Raw genomic sequence first — 19,781 nt, 5'->3', positions numbered from 1 at the left:
ATAAAGGACAAAGACCATCTGTCTGTCTCCATCTCAAAGACAGACTAGTGTGTCTTACTGCCTATGCGGCTTTAGTGTTATCCCAGTTTTCTTAATGCACCAGCAATGGCTAAGCTAACTTTGAAATAGGAAAAGCTTGTCCTCTGAGGAAAGAGTTCATGAGTAGAAGCGGGCCTTGATAGACTTAATGAAATATATCTACTTCTGCACGCATATGCGCGTACACACAGTTGTTTGTTTTTTGTTGTTGTTTTTTAAAGAAATTTTCAACCTCATTACCACTGCAGGACAAAATTGAGTACAAAAGATCTTATTGTTCACTTCAAAATTCCAGACTGAAGATTAATAAACTTTTTCCTTTCGTTTTTTAAAAAATCTAATACTAAGTAGTTTAGAATACTAAAAGCACCACAGTTTTATGGAAACAAACTTTTAGATTTGAATAGTATTTTCAAGTTTCTTTGGTCTATTAATTTTTAAGATGAGAATACTAGGGCACAGAGCTCACATGGTTAGTTAACCCACATGTCCAGAACAAATTATTTTTTTTAAGGTTTTATTTATTTATTCATGAGAGACACAGAGACAGAAGCAGACTCCTGCAGGAAGCCCCAGGCAGAACTCAATCCCAGGACCCCAGGATCATGACCTGAGCCAAAGGCAGATGCTCAACTACTGAGCTATCCAGGTGCCCCAGAATAATTCTTCAGTAGAAATAGCTTAACAATGGCCCTGGTTTCCACCACACCTGCTTGTTATGTAGCCCATACGTCCTCCATTTTCTGAACAATCTCAATTTTAAATATTCTAGGTTTTACATGCTTCCTATGGGGACAGCTGGGTGGCTCAGTTGGTTAAACGTCTGCCTTCAACTTGGGTGGTGATCCCAGGATCCTGCTCAGCAGGAAACTGCTTCTCCCTCTGCCATTCCCCCTGCTTGCTGTCTGTCTGTCTCTCTCTGTCAAAATAAATAAATAAAAATCTTTAAAAAAGATAGAATAAAATAAAAAAAATAAATGCTTCCTATGTCCCAGAAACCCTAATCCAAAAAACTAGATTCTTTTTTGTTTTTAAAGGAAATCCTAAAATTCCAGGTCATACCATGTTTCTGGATTTTTGGCTGGCTAATCATAATTGTCAGAGTGGATATTCCCTTTTATTTTACAAAAAATGATAAAGCTAACCATTACCAAGAATGAGAAGTGCTCTCTCTATCATGTTAAAATCCAGCACAACCTCTTGCATATAGTCCCTTTCCTGAACCATCCTCCAAGAAATCAAACCTCACTGGCTAGTGGAAGCCTCAGAGCAAAACAGCAGTGTGAAGTCAAACAGATGAGGCTATAAATCCTAACTATGTCATGTTCTAACGTATGATTTCAGCAAGTTACCTCATCTCTCCGAGGTTTGATTTCCTTGTCTGAAAAGTGGAGCTCATAATACCCTTCCCATTGGGTTGGGGGTGATTCAAAAACCTATAAAGCAGAGACTATGGTATGCAGCAGCTGCTAGATCAACAGAACAGGTGTCATCACCATAACCTCCCATTTCAGCACTGAATTCCACATAATGTTGTCTCTGAACTGTTCCATGCATGTCCTCAGTGAGCTCCTAGTAATCTGACCTGGTTTCAGGCTCTCTGCCCACCCCTTCTACTCACATTGCTTCCTGGGCCTAGCACAGCTTATCAATTCGGAAAATGAAAGAAAGAAATGAAGAGTCAATGAGTCGTTCAAAATCCTTTCCTTCCCTCAAAGAAAGGCACAGCAGTAACTTGGATGTGCCTTCAAGCTCATAGTTTTTTCTAAATAAGGGAACTGGAGTACAGTATTTAAATGCTCTCAATTATAGTGTGTTGGCAAGCATATAATGAATTCAAAGCCCCCTGTGTCAGGTGGGACAGAATGAGTATCTATCAAGAAACCCCAAACAACTGGCCTTGTACTGGGAGGTGCTCATCCTGTGTGCAGGACTGACCTTACCTTTCTGCACTTGGGGCTGTTCATCTGTGTACAAGGGCAGTTGGGTTCGGTCAGGGGTGCCCAACTCCTGAGTGATGCAGCACTCTGCTGCTCCTCAGCAGGTGGACGATGGACAGGGACAGGGGAAGCTGAGCCCTGGCCAGGTTGAGTGTCAGGTGTGGAGATAACAGGGTAGACCCTGACAAGACAAAATACTAAGAGGCTGCACTTGCCCAAGTGCCAGGACTTTCTTTCTTATGTTAACAGCTTTTGAAATTGAGAGGCACTTAATGCGCTTTGTGTTCACTACTATGGTGATTTTTTTTTTAATTTCCTTAAAAGCCGATATTAAAATTGATGGTGCTTTCACAATAGAAGTTATTGTGGGATTAAGGAGATTGCTTACGTGAAGACCTAGCAAGAACTTCACGCCAAGCATTTAAATACATTGTCCCAATTCCCGCAACCCTGTAAGTAGCTACTTTTTCCCTCTCACTTCACAGTCAAGGAAATTGAGGCTTTAGTTTGCTTTGAATACAACCATTTGCTCCAGTATACTAGCAAGGAAGAGGTGAGATGGAGTTCAGCCCAGGGCTGACTCCCCAGAGGGGAGAGAGAACAGAGAAGTCTCACTTTCTGGCCAAAAACAACACTGGATCCAGTTATTAAGAGCTTCGGATCATACCTTGCCCTACCTCCTAACCTTCCAAATGTTCCTGCAGGTGTCAATATGACAAACTCTCCTCCTGAAGGCTTTAGCCCTAAGATACAGGGACCCATGTGTGATCTGAGACCTAACCACTCCCTTGAAGCAGATGCATAAACTTGAGTAACAAACTTGATCTAATGTTTTCATTGTACCTAGATTACACTTAGGTATATTTGTTGAATTTGAAAATATTGCCAAAGCTGGGACACCTGGGTGGCTCAGCGGTTTAGCGCCTACCTTTGGCCCAGGGCGTGATCCTGGAGTCCTGGGTTCAAGTCCCACATCGGGCTCCCTTCATGGAGCCTGCTTCTCCCTCTGCCTGTGTCTCTGCCTCTCTCTCATGAATAAATAAATAAAATCTTAAAAAAAAAAAAAAGAAAATATTGCCAAAGCCAAGAATGAAGGAATTCTCCATGTAATGACACAACAAAAAGTTGTTTTTTTTTTTTTTTTTTAAGATTCCATTTATTTATTCACGATAGACATAGAGAGAGAGAGGCAGAGACACAGGCCGAGGGAGAAGCAGGCTCCATGCCAGGAGCCCGATGTGGGACTCGATCCCGGGACTCCAGGATCTCGCCCTGGGCCAAAAGCAGGCACCAAACCGCTGAGCCACCCAGGGATCCCAACAGAAAGATTTTTGAGATGAGACAGTATCCAGAGAGGAGCTGCACTCCAGTATGTATAGAATAAACTCATTAAAAACAAACAAACAAGGTTCCAAATATACTATCTGTATGCACTGGAAAAATCTGAGAAGCATACAGAACCAAAACTATTCAGTGATCATCTTTTTGTTTGAGGGCACGGTATTTACTCTAGCAATTTTGAAATGTTTAAGTTTTTAATTTCACTTCAGGAAATTCTTTTAAAATTGCCAGGTGAGATAAAATGGCCTCAATCTTCCAACATTAGCTCCAGGGAAGTACGCTTACAAAATATTATAGTGAAGATATTTTCGAAACAAAAAGCCACTTACAGTTCCAATTCAGTTACACTTCATTTTCAAGTTCCCTTCTGATGCCTGTCCAGGAACACTACTGACTTACATGTGTAGATGTAATAGCAGCTGGGATTCAACTTTCTCTTAATGGACATCCAAGAGTCTTTATTGTTTTTGCCATAGTTAGTATGTGTCTCGTGGTTGGATATTAAGGGCCTTTCCAAATTATATTGTTATAAACATGAACTATGAACTCTTTTGAAATACACACAATTTGTTTTCTCTTGGTTTTATAAAAGATTTCCAGGAGTAGGATTCTTGCACCAAACTTATACATTTCTATGACTCCTGATTGCCTTCCAAATGGACTACACTCACATTGCCACTAGTAGTATCGGAGCACCATTTTCTCTACACTTACTGTATAATTATCTTAATTATGTACCACATATTCATCCACTATATAATTATTTTTGTCATTATCGCATCTGGATGATGGTACATCACTGAGGTTTCATTTTGTATTTCTTTGATTACCACTGGCTCATTATTTTCTCTTGAGTGTATTTATACGCTAGAAGGAGAGTTTAGTAGCAATGATTTCAGCTTTGGAACCAGACTGCTCAGCTCAAAAACTGGGTATCATCACCCACCAACTCAGACTTCCATAAGCACTTCAAGCTTTGGCTGCTTTGGGGGGTAAAAATAATAATAAATAACAACAATAATACTAAGCAATTTGATTGGCTTAGGGTCACGTGCACCTTAGAGTTTTTACAAAGAATAAGTGAGCCAATCTGTCATACACTTACACTGCATTTAACACATGCGCCCTTCATAAATGTTAGCGATTTGTTCATTATTATTATTTATATTTTCTCTTGTCTGGACATTGTTCAGATATTTATTTCATGCCGAGAGGTTAACTTTTTTCAGACCTCCACAATCAGAAACTCTACTTCAAGTTTACTAACAAATACTTGAATGCACTCAATTTAATTCCACACCTAGCAGCTATTATACAAAACAGAACGGTATTATACTTTGGGGTGGTGGGGGTGGGGGGGGGGGCAGGGGGAAGTACAATCATAAATAATGCATCTTCCTGATTTCAAGGAATCCACACAATGTTTATTTGCTGAGCCTTTTCTGGGAAATTATAGGTGTGGTCAATATAGATAAAAACTATTTTCTGAACAATGCAACCATTGTAGTGCTGCAAGGACCCGGAGAGAGCATCTAGCCTGACTGTCCAGAAACAACAGCTCTGATGGCCCCCTGGGAGTGGGGGAGGTTAACGGGGACTCATTCCTGGGATGGCCATGCTCCATTTGCAGCTATTACATCTGCTTCAGGAATTCTCCTGGTGAGCCAGGTGTTCTATTAATTAGCAGCAGTGTTAGAAATGAATCTTCCTGAGTGAATCGAATGACTTCGATTAACATAACATGGGGAAAGAGTAAACAAAGATTAGATCCGAGTATTCCACCTAAGTGGATGGAATAGGGGCATCTCTCTAAAGGACAAACAGGCCTAGCAAGTCAAACAGCCTAGGATGGTGCCTTAGGCATTCCTGGGTCCAGCCTCTGATCCCAGAAAATTTGTGATTCCTTGATTCCAACCCAGGATGGGCTGAATCATGCTGCAACCCCCAAGTGAACCTTCTGTGGGAGATGGAGCCAGAGCCCCTCGACAGGGCAGAGGTGACTCAAGACTTGCTTTTTAACCCTCACCATCCCCTACAAAGGGGAATGTAGCCCTCACCAATCTGCTTCCCCAAAAGACCCAACATGGCATAGAGGTAGATTTCTATCAACAGCATGGAGGTGGCTAGGGAACAGAAGAATGAAAACAAGGCCTATGTTGAAATGACTTAAAGCATTTACCTGTCCTGGAGCAGAGCACTGGCCACAACCCCTGGAAGTTTCTTTTTTCTTTCTTTTCTTTTAAGCATTTAAAGTGGATTATATAAAGGAAGTATAACGCACACATCTCAAGAGAAATATGACCCACATACATTCTGTATTCATTACTTTCTAGAATATAAGCTCTAGTAACAATTTTATTTTCCATGAATGAATTATAGGATCACATCATGGGGATGAGGTAGTTTTAAAGTTTACAAGGAAATCTAGTTCTCAAATTGCCATAGGGGGAGGGCAACAATTTGACTCCGTTTTTAGCAATAGGCTTTTCAATTTTTTAGTACAAACGCCAAGAGTAAAAGCTTTGGGTAAGTCCTATTAGTATATGTATATTTCTTTAAAAATTATATGTACTTGGGGAGGGGGTTAGGGGACCTGGTAACTGGGTGATGGTCATTCAGGAGGGCACGTGATATAATGAGCACTAGGTGTTACATAAGACTGATGAGGGACACGTGGGTTGAGCATTTGCCTTTGGCTCTGGTCGTGATCGTGGGATCAAGTCCCACATCAGGCTCCCCGCAGGAAGTCTATTTCTCCCTCTGCCTCTCTCTGTGTGTCTCTCATGAATAAATAAAAAAAATCTTAAAAAAAAATAAGACTGATGAATCACTGAACTCTACCTCTGAAACTAATAATACATTATACGTTAATTAATTGAATTTAAGTAAATTTAAAAATTATATGTACTACTGTACTAATAAATTATGTACATTATAAAACAAAAAGATGGGGGGAAAAGGAAATAAAGCCTATTAGTTTAATTACTTATGGTGCAAATACAAAACAGTTATTAATATTTGTAATGAAAGCACTAGATTAAATATGCTTTATTATTTTTTTTTTTGAAGATTTTACTTATTTGAGAGAGAGCCCAAGCAGGGGGAAGGGCAGAGGGAGAGGGAGAAGCAAACTCAATTCCAGGACCCTGAGATCATGACCTGAGCCAAAGGCAGACCTTAACCCATTGAGCCACGCAGGCACCTTTTATTTTTTGAAAACTCCTGGTTAGGGACAGCTGGGTGGCTCAGCGGTTGAGCACCTGCCTTCGGCCCAGGGCATGATCCAGGGCATGATCCTGGGGTCCCACATCCAGTCCCACATCGGGCTCCCTGCAGGGAGCCTGCTTCTCCCTCTGCCTGTGTCTCTGCCTCTCTGTGACTCTCATGAATAAATAAATAAAATCTTAAAAAAAAAAATAAAAAAGAAAAAAAACCTAGTTAATTATCCTGTTCTAGAGCACTGTGAAGGGCAGCTTCCAAGTTTCCTGTATCCTTTAACATCTTGTTTTAATGGCTGTCTGGGGTGACAAGGATACACTGAGAAAACAGTACAACACTGGGCTCTGCTATCTAAATTGATACTTAGTTTTCAATCTGTCCACCACTTACACAAAGATTTTTTGGGTGAAATTCAGCTGGTAGTTCTCAATCAATTTTCCATGCACACTAGGCAGTAAGGTGCCACATTTTCATAAATCTAACAAATGGATTCAAAACCCATTGATAGGGATCCCTGGGTGGCGCAGCGGTTTGGCGCCTGCCTTTGGCCCAGGGCGCGATCCTGGAGACCCGGGATCGAATCCCACATCAGGCTCCCGGTGCATGGAGCCTGCTTCTCCCTCCGCCTGTGTCTCTGCCTCTCTCTCTCTCTCTGTGACTATCATAAATAAATAAAAAATTAAAAAAAAAAAATTAAAAAAAAAAAAAAAAACCCATTGATACTCTTCACTTAAAAGATTTTGTCCAACAATTCTTGTTCTAAGTTCTTAAAGGTTTCCGGTTTTTTAAGAGTTTTGATCAGTCACAGATCTATCATATTTCTTGGCAACATGATTACAGCGAAAACATTTCCAAACAGCTGTTTCCAAAATGCGTCTCTGTAGCATAAATTCTTCTGAAAAGCAGTCACATCCCCCCCCCACCACCACCACCACCGTGAAAATGTCACAGTTACCTTGGATTGTTCCTTGGTGTACTCCTTTACTCCAGCATCTTGCTGGAATCATCAACCTGGAAGCTTTCCAAATAGTGTTGATCAAGAGTTTCTATAACCCAATCTCTAGGCATGCCCCTCCCAGCTTCCCAGAGGATAGCAGGTGGGGCTGAAAGCTCCAGCCTTCTAATTACTGGTTCTTTCCGGTGACTACCCCATCCTGAGGCTACCTAGGGCCCCCCTACACACACAAACCTCAGCCACCTCATTAGCATAAACAGGTGGGGAAAAGAGCTCCTTACACGAATAACAGAAGACATTCCTATCATCCCAATCCCTCAGGAAATTCCCAGGGCTTCAGAACTCTGGGTCAGGAACCAGGGACACAGACCAAACACATTTCTTACTCTACCAGGGCTGAGCATAATGGTAACCGACAGCAATCATAATCCTTTCCAAGGAACCTACCAGTGTTTGGCACTAGAAAATGCTTCATAAGTATTGGTGGATGGAAGTAGCTAACTTCACTTACCCACCAAACTCAGCAGATGGTTCTGCCAACTTTGAGGCACCTCACCCATCCTCTCCCCCCACCCTTTCCATCCAAGCCCAATCTCCCCACCTGTGTAACAGAATCCAGCCTCTTTTGCCTCCTCTGAAACCAGGCTCAGTCATGTATTTCTCACTTCCCCTTGTTTTCGCTTCTCCTTCTTTACCAGAAACTCGCCAGCACCATCAGACTTTGCTCAAGGTTCTCCAATCTCAAATGGAAAAGGAGAGAAGGAGAAAAAGAGACAGAAAGGAAGAAAAGGAAACCAGAGATCCCACATTTCCTTCCTGTCTTGCATGTCTATTTGGTCTCTAGGTAGCCGTTACCAGCTGTTTCTCCTCTTCCACACACAGTGGTCTCTGGGCCAACCTCCTTCTCTTCTCACCCCCCCCCCCCACTCCTCCTCAGATTATCTTTTATGTATGCCATGATTATTTACATGTGACCGCTCCTAACATGTACTTCTTCCACCCAATTTCTTTCAAGAGTTCCAGATGCTATTCCTTGTCTCTACTTGGACGTCTCACGAGCAAAACCTATCCAAGTGGCTCACCTTCCCCCCCCCCCCCCCCCATCTCAAGCCTACCCCCTGCTCCTTCAGGGTTCCCTAACACCATAAATGGTTTCACCACTCCACCCACTCAGTTTTTTATGCCAGAAACTTTCAAAACATCCTTGATATCTCCGTCCATCAACCACATCCCAATAATCACCACTTTCAGACTGACTTCAACTGCAAATTCAATCTTCCTCTCTCTCTCTCTCTCTCCCTCCTCCACCCAACCCCTCTGTCTTTGACTTATATTCAGCATCACTGCACCATCCCTAGGTGATAGCAAATACCTTTGTACTCTGCCCCCATACCCCATCTTGCCCCTGTCCATGGTATGTGCGCAAAGCAGCAGGCTTCAGGGCCTGAGCCCTTTGGCATGGCCTAGCTAGGACAAAGTAGTGCATCTTTTCTAACTGGTCCACCCAGAAGGGGAGTCCTTTTCCAGTCTGCATGAAGGTATCTTAGATACCAGCATGGCCTAACCCTGCAAACCAGTCTCCACACAACAGTAATGATGACCTTTTCAAAAACCCAACCTAGTCAATCATCTCATCTCCCATTTAACATCCTTCAAAAGGTTCCCATTACCTTTCCATTAAAGCCCAAAGTCCTGAAAATGACCTGAGAGGCCTCCCCCTAAAACTATATTCTCAACCCTTTCAACATAGAACTCATGTTGGAATTCACCTGATTATTTCCTATTCATTTTTCAGGCCTTATTTTAAGTATCACTTCCTGGGGACACCTATCCTGAGTAATCCCCTCCCCTAGTTGAGGTCCTCAGGTTAAATGCTCTCTGGACATCTTGTACTCTTCTGGAGTACCACTTATGACTGGGACAGCCTTTGGGACTATGTGCTTGTCCATCTCCACCCCCTCCTCTAGCCACTAGGCTAGAAGGCTCAAAAAGGCAGGGACCCTCCATCCTTCATAGCTGTAGCGCCAGGGCTGACAATGACTGTCATTCATTTACAGATGCTCAGTAAGTAGTCGTTCAATGAATGCCTGAAGAAAACAGGTTGCTCAAGTACCCAGGCCCCTCATACACAATCTGGCTAACTCTTTAGCATAAGAAAAATTATTTATGGGAGAATTTCTTTTTTATTCATGGGAATAAATTTATTTTTATTATATTTTAAAGTTTCCTTAAAACATTTTTTTTTTTTTTTTTAGTTTTCTCCTGATGTGAGACTCAATCCCAGGACCCTGGGATCACGACGTGAGCCAAAGGCAGGTGCTCAACTGCTGAGCCACCCAGGCATCCCTATTTTCTTCTTCTGATATGAATTATATTGTGTATTACGTAGGGCTCTCTTACATAAAATTAGAATTTCTCATACAACAGAAAGATAAGGTTGTCTTAGTCATTGCTGTTAGCTAAAAGCTTTTTATGTTTCTTAAAACTAAATTCTCCTCTGAACATGATCTACAATTGAGTCTCATTGTTAAAATTTTTGCTCAGAATTTTTGCTTGGAGTTCTAGTAGGGATTTCTGTGCCAAATTCTCCAAATCAGTAAGCATGGTTTATTGATATTTTATCACCTTAAAAAAATTAAAAGACATCAAGTAAATTAAAAGGTAAAAAATGGGGGTGCCTGGGTGGCATAGTCGGTTAAGCATCTGACTCTTGATTTCAGCTCAGGTCATGATCTCAGGGTCTGGGAATCAGCCCCGCATTGGGCTCGCTGCTCAGTGGGATTTCTCTGGAGATTCCCTTTTCCTCTACCCCTCTCCCAGTGTGTACTCTCTCTCTTAAATAAAAATAAATCAATCTTTAAAAAAAAAAATGAAATAAAAGGAGGAAAAATAAAAACCACCATGGAATTCCTTTTTAGCTTATGCTAGTTTAAACTTCAGAAATTTAACAATCACATCAAATGCTTGAAATTTCCTTGGAGATAAATCCTGGCAAGACACATGTGGCTGTTCATGACGAACACTGGTTTAGTCACCTTTATTATAAAAATATTTTAAAATGTAGATGTTTCTGTAAACATTACAAATGACTTCTAGACATTAAAAGTTTAAAAGCTAATTGTATATACAGTTTTAGTTCATAAACTTCCAGAGCATTTTCAATGTTGGCTCATTCTCCTCAACCAGGTGACTTTATCCTCCAGAGAACATGTGGCAACATCTGGAGACCTCTGGGTTGTTGTAACTGTAGGGAGTACACTATTGGCATCCACCACGCTGCTATACAACCCACAACACACAGGACAATTTTCACAATAAAAGCTTAACTGGTCAAAAATGTCAAATTTGAGAAATGGTGGCTTAAACATACATAGCATTTTGCCACAGATGGGCGACAAAGAAACAGAACAACCCTCTCCCATGCACTGGCGTGAAAGTCAATGTGGTTAAGAACACAGGCCCCATGAGAAACACACGTGATTTATATGAACAGTCATTTGGGAACTCCTCTTTTAAGTTAGGAAGTTGGGCTTTTGACATCCTGAACCAGAACCATGAATAAATTTTCACTTGAATGATCACTAGCAATAGTGACACAATTCCTCCGTTGGCCCATAAGAGAGGCCCATAAAAAAAAAAAAAAAAAAAAAAAAAAAGAGAGAGAGAGAGAGGCCCCTAAGAGACGGCTTTGCTTTGCTCTGTGCAGTCGAAGTACTCCGTATGTGACAGAGAACAGGAATTGAGAATCAGAAGAAATACCTTCAAACAGCCTTAATCTCGGTTTCCCACCACCACATTTCATGACAAATGCACAATATCTACATCTTGGTCAGAATTTTTCATTCCCCCCGGAGAATGCAATCACCAGGTGTAGCAGATCTGAAAATGAATGATGCATGAACCAAATTGGACAGACTCTTGTGTTTTAAAAAAGAAAAAAAGAAAGAGTCAATATTGAAATCAGATTTTACTTAAAAAAAAAAAAAAAAAAACAACGAAGATTTTTCAGCTATTTAAGGGAGGGGAGAAGGATCTAGCCCCACTGAGCCAGAATCCCTGCATGGGTGTGAGGAGGGGATGGCCGATACCCACACAGATTGTTTCAGCAGGTCTTCTGTAGGTAACCTGTGCCAGACCAAGACCCTGTTAGGTCCCCCATCCATTACCTATTCAGTCCCTGTAACAGCTGATTTTATAATTCTCAGGGGCAACATTTTTCTCAGTGTTAAGCAACTAAGTTACAAATGGAAAAAACCAACCCATGGCTGGAAGTTGTCTTATAATCATTCAGGGACAAATTATAATGAATGAAGGATGAAATCCATTAGAGATTTGAGGCCTAGGCTAAGGAGGTCCTTCCCAGAGCCAGTGAAGGAGAGACAGAGGAGCTAGCAGCAACCGCCAAATCCTTACCACGAAATAGAAAAGATATCAACTTCTTCCATCTACCAATAAAACTTTGTAAATTTACAGTATGTTACGTTGTTTTTAAAAATTGAGGAGTTAGCCATTTCTAAGAACTCAAATCCCAAAACTACCATCTTGAAGGGCTACAAAGAAATCCATGAAGCACTAGCAGATATCCACAGAGCTCAGTGTTTTTCTTTTTTGCCAGAAGTGAAATCTGTTACCATATCCTCTGGCAGGGGAGCCTGTCTGGAACTGCCTGGGCTCCTAGCAGGTAATTTACACTGATCTTTAAAAACCATTCACCCCTCCTCCTCTCCTCTATAAAACAAATCTGCCTTTCAGAACAGCTCTGAAAGGGGGACCGAATGCCCAGAGCAGGGGACAAATCCCTGACCGGGTGCCTTCACCTACCACTCACCAAATTCAGGCCACAGAAACCTGTAGCCTGTTCTCAACTCAAGGAACCGATGCTTTCCGTATATCCCCTCCCGCTGGGCCTCTCTCTTCCTTCTGGAAAGAAGTCAAGCAAAGGATGCAACAGTCGCCAGGTCGCTACAAAACTTACCTACACCTGGGCAGCCCATAAGGCCCAGCCCGGGTCTGCAGGCGACCTCATCCACCGGGAGAAAGCAGTGTGTGGCCCGCGAGGGTGCCTGGCAACTCGCTCTGCATCGGCAGAAAGCGCTGCAAGAAAAAGAGCTGTGAGCCAGGGCTGCTTCCACTTCAAAACGCTCATCTGCAAAAATTGTTCGAATTTGAGGCATAAGGTCGGTGCTGACAAAAAACAAAACAAGGAACCTAGAAAGGGGGCAGAGTGTGTTTCAGAATCACCTGTTTCCTAACAGACCCAGCCGCGTGAGCTTCCTACCCCGCGGGGAAAGGACAGAGGGGGAAGCTTCCGTGTCCCTTTCCAGGGGCCTGCCCCAGGGCGAGTCCGTTCTCATCCCGGTGTGCAGCTTCTTCATCAGTACAGTGGGGTTAATCATGCCCCTGCGCAGGCTACGGGCAGGATTAAATGAAGTTCCAGGGGCTGGCGCCCCAGGGACGGCAGAGAGTGACAAAGTGCCCGCCCTTCAGCCGATCCGCGCCCGCAGCCAGCTCCTCCGGTGTCTCCGCTCCTACTCGCTACCCGGGCCCGGCGGAAAGAAGCCAGGAAAAAGTGGCTTCCAGGTGACACAGGGCACCGGAGTCCAGGCTTCGGGCTCCAAGGGGCGCACGAGTCGCAAGGCCCAGGGAAGGGTCCGAGAGCGCACACGCGCGCCGCGCTCCCTCCGGCCCCGGCTCCGCTTCCTCGGCTCCGGCGGAGCCCAGTCCGCGCGGGGCAGCGGGACCTTGGCTGAGATCCGGCCCCCTCCCTCGCATCCTTCCCACCCCTCCGGCCGCCACCGGGCGCCCCAGCAGGCGGTCCTGGCTGCCGGGACCGGGAGGGCTGGACGAGTCGGTTACCTGCTGCAAGCTCCGGCCGCCCGGGGCGCAGGAAAGTGCGCGAGCGCGCAGCCCCGCAAAGCACAGCGCACTCGCCGGGCGCCGCGCTCCCTGCGCTGGCGGACCGCGCCTCGGGGCTCCCGGCCGCCCGCCCGGCCTGGCCCCGCCCCTGGCCCCGCCCCGCCCGGCCTGGCCCCGCCCCCAGCATCCCGCCCTGTCCGGCCTGGCCCCGCCCCGCCCCCAGCATCCCGCCCGCCCTGGCCCCGCCCCCAGCATCCCGCCCCCAGCATCCCGCCCCGCCCGGCCCCGCCCCCAGCATCCCGCCCCCAGCATCCCCGCTCGCCCCCCTCCGCGGGAGGCCAGTCCTCTGGGCCTCACCGCGGGGTGGGCGGGGAGCGGGCGTCCCCGCGCTTCCTCTGAGCGCTTCCTCAGGTTCGCCCTGGGCTTTAGTTCCCCAAATTGCACAAGGGCTGGGGGAGGGAGTAGGGTCTTCTTCACAATTCTTTGCCCTTTGCTGCGGAGGCGGGAAACGCGACAAGCGCAGCCTTTTTTCTGATTTTAAAAATGTTTAATAAGAAAAGAAAAATGCAAATGCCGAGGTTCTTTATGTGATGACAAGTGTAGAGATGACCATGCAGTTTTATGTTCCCCTGATGAGGCCTTTTGTTAAATGTAGTATTTAAAAACTCACTGCATTCGTGTGGGTTTTCACATAAAAAACTAAGGCCAGCGATTGTGAAACAATCCGCAGTGCCCTGCAAAGTCGAAAACCTCTTTCCCTACCTGGTAGCGCGTCGTGCGGTGTCACTTATAAAAGCTGACATGGTGTCCTTGGTAGCGAGAGGAATCGCGGGTGTTCTTCCCTCGGACTTCTACCTCCTGGAGAGAAGAACAGGTTCTTACTCGCCTTCACAGCATGTACCCACTGAAGTCAACGAAGGATGGAAGTGCATACACACTTCCCCACCCACAGGTCTTGCTGAAGCCGTAGGGCCAATCTAAGACCCTCTGAGTAGGTAGGTTTCCCTGCAACCCGAGGCTTGCCTGGTGACCTTCATCCTTAGGAAAGGTCACTGCTCAGGGGAGAAGCTTCCACGCGGCGAGCAGGGTCAGGTTGGCCTACAGTCAACCAGTCTCCAAGATTCATCCTCTAGGGCTTCGGACCTGATCAGGTTAGATACTCCTGGGGGCCGGTGGGGCTGGAGGGGAGAGGTGGAGCGGGGTGGGAGGGTGCACGCACAGCAGTACCTTATAAGTGGAACATAAATTAGCATATTGGTTTCATGTCAACCCACCTCTTTTGTGAAGACCCCAGCTTTCTCTTCAAGGCTTTGAAATATTTTGGGAGGATTGCTCTGGACTCTTCAGTCCCCTCCCACCCCCCCTTGGGCCAGAGGTGAAGCAGTCCCATGTAGGCCAGCTGTAGTGATGGTGGCAGAGGAGCTAATGAAACATTCCCTGGTGGAAGTAAATCTTGTCTCTTCCCCCAAGGAGATCCCTCCTCCATGGAGTGACAATCTTGGAAAATATTGCTTTAATTTTATTTTAAAAAGTAATTTTCTGGGGCACCTGGCTGCCTCAGTCAGTAGCACATGTAACTTAACTCTTGATCTCTGATCATGAGTCTGAGCCCCAGGTTGAGGGTTGAGTTTAAATGATAATAATAATAATGATGATGATGATGATGATAATTTTTTGAAAGTAATTTTTTTATAATGCATTCTATGCAAGACTGAGGACAACAGAACCACATGAGTGGTTAACCACATGAGCTTAAACTGTGGTTTATATTTTTATCGTGGAAACAAACGTAGGAACCCAAAATATCTTGTACAAAATTTGCATTTTGGCCAGAATTAGAAAAAAAAGTGATTGCCATTTGTTTTCTCCATCTATTGCTAACCCACATGACCTTCTTAACTAAAGGACATAAGTAAAAGCACTGAAAAGGCAAATATGCTCTGAAAACCCTCATAATGAATTATGAAATTCATAAATTTTATTAATTCATTGTTTGAAGCTAAACCTATGACTTCCTTCCACTGGACTAACCATGTTTCCTTCATCCCTACTCGATTGGTTTTATTTATTTATTTTTTTCTGGGCTTGCATCAAGGATATTTTAAGGTTTTTTGTTTGTTTGTTTTTAAGATTTTATTGTTAAGTAATCTCTACACCCAATGTGGAGCTCAAACTCACAGCCCAGGGATCAAGAGCCTCCTGCTCTACCAACTGAGCCAGCCAGGCACCCCTTAAGTTGGTCAAATGGGTCAACTAATCATTTATGAGACACAAAGGGAATGTGGGTGGTCTGTTCTGATCTTGATAGGTAAACAAGGGAGTTCTCTGTGAGTCTCACCTAAGTCATTTGAGGAAGAGCGGTGGTTCTTTGCAGAAAGCTGTTTCCCAGAACAAACTGGGCGTGGGTGTGGGAGTTTCTTTAACCATCAATCTGTCTTCTATATATATATATATATCATAATAAAACTGTGGTTAAAAGTACAACTTAAATAAAGATCAACGTTGAACTTGACCCAAATCCTGTGTCCCTAGAAGACCCATTTGTCCCCACTGACCAATCAGTACAAAGTGCCTGCTCCCTTTACTTGATGAAATTTTATTCAAGCTTCTCTCCTTCCCCACACCTTCCACCTTTCATCCACCCTCCGCCTAAGCCGGCACTGGGATGCAGAAGAAACCCCTAATGGCACCTGCCGAGAAGCCCCTTCCTAACTGATTTCAAAAACACCTTTTTTGACCAATTGCCTGATGCTGCTACCTGCTCATCCCTCTCCTGGAGACCTGTTTTTTTCTAGCCTTGTTGGCTCCTCCTTATAAAAGAAAAACCTTTTACTGCCTGACCTTTTGGAAGCTTGCAGATCTTACAATCAAAGCAGCCTCCCTATTACAACTCCTCTTCCGCTAGTGCAATAAGCCCCTTCCACTAATTGCAGTAATTGTTTGAAGTCTCTGCCTTCCTTCAGTTCAGGTTTATTTTTTATTTAATAGTTTTCTGGTGCTACGCCTTGGCTCAAGAGCCAAACTCACCTAGGGATCTCCACCATCTCCACATAGGTAATGATATATCCTGTTCTGCAATTTGAGGACCCTTGAGTTCACATCTCAAGTTAATGCTCTGGATGTCCTGTCTATTGAAGCACAGTAGAGTTACTCTCATGCTTCATAACAAAAAGGAAATCTTTTCCAGGACAGCTATTTTCTTTGGCCTTCTCACGAAGCCTCTTTTGTTCCTTAACCTAGGAACTTGGGAGAGCATGAATCAAGTGAGACTCTTTCTCAGCTTTTTTGCAGTTTCTTTCTCTGGGTTAACTGTTACTCCTCCCACAGATAACTCTTATTCTTTCAGGCATCTTCTCTATCTTTCTCCCATTGACTACATGTCATCATGGCACTAATTCAGTTTAATATCTTCAAGAATTGGCAAAATTTTCTAAAGGCAATTCAGAATTTCAAAGACTTCTTTGGGAAACTTGAAATCTCCCCAAACTGTGTCATCTGAGACTTCTCTCTTCCCAGCATCTCCTCTTCTTCCTTTTAAACACCTTAACCTTCTCTTCAGCTGCCTTAAATCCTTTGATCTGTCCACCTTCAACACATCTGGTTCCTCCACCCCCTATCCACCATTGTCAGACCCTTCCACACCCACTCCAGCCCTTCCAGGCTTTGGCTGGAACCCAGGCTTTGGCTAGAAGTATTGGCAAATACTTCTCAATTTACCAGACACTTAATAGGAAGCTAAAGTTGGCTTTATTATGGAGCCGATGCTTAAACTCTCTTGAGGAACCTGGCCTGGTACTTGGCTTAAAGGTTTCTAGCCTTACAGATGAGTAAGGAAGGTCACTTACTGGCAGACCTAGGAATCTTAGAATGATTTGGGAATATTGAGAAGAAAAGGATTTGCCCAAATCTATAGATACTGCAGGTGATATATGATGGCAAGCTCATGGTTTGGCTTCCTAGCCTTGACAAGTTTGTACAAGTGTTGCCAACCCATGATTCCATGATTCCTTATGAAAAATTCCAGAGAAGACTTTCAAAGGTCTATATGCTAAATTAACATTTTTGCTTACCTGTGTAAATAATCAGGTCAATCCTAAAGAGTCCAGCCTTGTTTTTTGATCAAGGATAATTTTTTAAGGTTACCTTTGATAAAAAGGGATATGAATATAGAGAGAAAATTTGTGTTTCAATAGAAAACTATAGCACATCGTTTTGGGTGATCAGATTCCAGTTCTATTCATTAAGCCATTTTGCACATCTTATAAATTGCAAGTTCATTGATGGTTTACAAACTCTCTCGTCAGGTAGAGATTTAATTGGCTTCTTCATCACTATGGAAAAACCAGTTCCCTTGCCTATATATTAATTGGACTAGATCCTGTCACCTTGCACAAATCAGCAACCCTTACAGATTTTCATCTCCCTCTGTCTTGACCATGAACTAAAACCTGACTGCCCAGGTGTTTATCAGGACTCTAGGTTGCCTTGTAGCTGGCTTTTTCCTCTAGGATCTGAAGAAGCACTAGGAATGGAAGTCCAACAACAACTTGACTGCATGCATGTGTTGGATTCTTCCTCATATAAGCCACTGCCTGGGTCATGAGGAAGTCTGGTAGAATGTTCAGGTCATACCTACCCTTATATGAGGGAGAGCCAAGCTTGTAGATAACACCACAAAGTCCACCGTCATCTCAGCGTTCAGACACTCAACAAGCCGTGCTTGTCTAGTAAGGTTTTCCCCTAAGAGATTAGTAGGGGAAACATTAACATTAATACTTCTTTTTTTCCCCCATTGTAAGCATCCCTCTTTTAGAAGCCTTATCTTTGTAACTACCTCTCAACAGATGGTTCAACTGATTTTGCAGGAATAATACCAACAAGAGTCCTCGAGAAATTATTTCTTAGTCCTTGCCTTGCTCTGCTAGGAAGCTTATGATTGCCTGTGAATTGTTCAGTGATGAATAATATTCATTCATCTTGAACCAAAGGGGAGAATAACAATGCTAAACTTTATCAAAGCTCGTGCTCTAGAGAAGCAGCAATGATTAAAGAAAGCTCCCCACATTTTCAAAACAGTCCCCCTCTCCTTGCAATAATCCTTTTGAATAAAGTCTCTCCTTACCGAAATCTGGATTGTTTATTTCTACAAAAGCTGCAAAAATAGTTTTGAATTATTAAAAAAAAGTCCACAGAAACACCTTGACTGGAACAGGAAAAAGATGTAAAAGAGTACAGTGCCACACTCAAAACGTGAAGATGGAGAAAGCAAATTCAATAATAAATGTACTGTTTAGGAAAAAAAGGTTGAGCCTCATGCATACAAATTCCACATTGAATTAAAATTGAAATTTGTTTTTAAAGCCCACAGAATCTATCTTAAAACTTAAAAGAAGAAGAGGAAGAGGGAGAGGAAGAAGGAGAGGAAGAAAGAAAAGAAATGGTTGAGGAACAGGCAACCTTTCTCAAAATGGTGACAAAACTAAAAATGACAGAAAAGTTTGATGGACTTCATACATTAAAAATGTTAAATGTCTAAAAAAATAAAAAATAAAAATAAAAAAAATAAAAATGTTAAATGTGTGCCTAGCAAAGGATATATAAAAAGCCAAAAACAAACAAGAAAATATATGCATTGGTACACAGCAAAAGTCGATTTTCTTAATGAAGACTTTTTTTTTAAAGATTTTATTTATTCATGAGAGACACAAAGAAAAAGGCAGAGACACAGGCAGAGAGGGAGAAGCAGGCTCCCTGTGGGGAGTCCAATGTGGGACTTGATCCCAGGAACCAGGGACCACGGCCTGAGCCAAAGGCAGAAGCTCAACCACTGAGCCACCCAGGTGCTCCTTAATGAAGACTTCCTCACAAATAAATTGTTAACATAAATATCAACATGCCCCAGGGGAAAGATGGGCAAAGGACATGATTGGAGAATTCACAGAAGAGGAAACCCATATGAAAACAGATGCTCAACTTCAATGAAAGTCTAAACAATGCAAATTAAAACAATAAATCATTTTTCACCTATCAGGTCGACAAAGTTGAAAAAAGACTAATAAGCCTAATATTGATGAGGGCATAGGGATACAGGCTTCTATAACTGCCATTGGAAGGAAGACTTGTCCTCCACTATCCAAGTTTCCTTTGAATGATTGAGGGGCCCGCAAATTAAGTGACAATAACTAGATTAATGGGAGACCGGACAAGGTTCATTCCTAAGAGCCTATGAGAGTTGTAATGAGTAACTGTGAGAGAGACAGGTTTATATGTGACCTATAGAAGGGGCCACATAGGGCTTCAGTGGGAAGGTGTGGAAAGTTCAGTTGAGCTTCTGGATGCTAATGGCAGCTGAATTTGCACTTCCACATGCTAAGGGTCATTCTTTCCTAATCAGGAAACTCTGAGGGTACCCTATGGCAGATTGTTTTCCA

At 43.3% G+C, this 19,781-nt stretch overlaps 1 protein-coding gene across 8 annotated transcripts in view; it reads right to left on the bottom strand.

Moving 5' to 3' along the window:
* Positions 1-13,501, bottom strand: part of GCNT1 (glucosaminyl (N-acetyl) transferase 1) — a 68,780-nt gene extending 55,279 nt beyond the window's left edge. For 2 of the 8 annotated variants that reach the window (XR_012002388.1, XM_026001531.2), the window contains exons 1-2: positions 13,351-13,483; positions 12,470-12,588 (exon numbers count right to left, since the gene is read on the bottom strand). The gene's annotated coding sequence lies outside the window, so the exon portion shown is untranslated. Of the gene's footprint in view, positions 1-8,095; positions 8,235-11,253; positions 11,374-12,469; positions 12,589-12,735; positions 13,247-13,350 lie in introns of those variants that run through there. The other 6 variants (XM_026001528.2, XM_026001530.2, XM_072762695.1 and 3 more) reach the window with 6 other exon arrangements.
* Positions 13,502-19,781: the final 6,280 nt, after the last annotated feature.

The sequence above is a fragment of the Vulpes vulpes genome, chromosome 1 (genome assembly GCF_048418805.1).
Source record: "Vulpes vulpes isolate BD-2025 chromosome 1, VulVul3, whole genome shotgun sequence".
In the NCBI taxonomy this organism is placed as follows: domain Eukaryota; kingdom Metazoa; phylum Chordata; class Mammalia; order Carnivora; family Canidae; genus Vulpes; species Vulpes vulpes.
The sequence above is the reverse complement of the archived record's forward strand: the minus strand, read 5'-3'. Positions and strand labels throughout refer to the sequence as shown.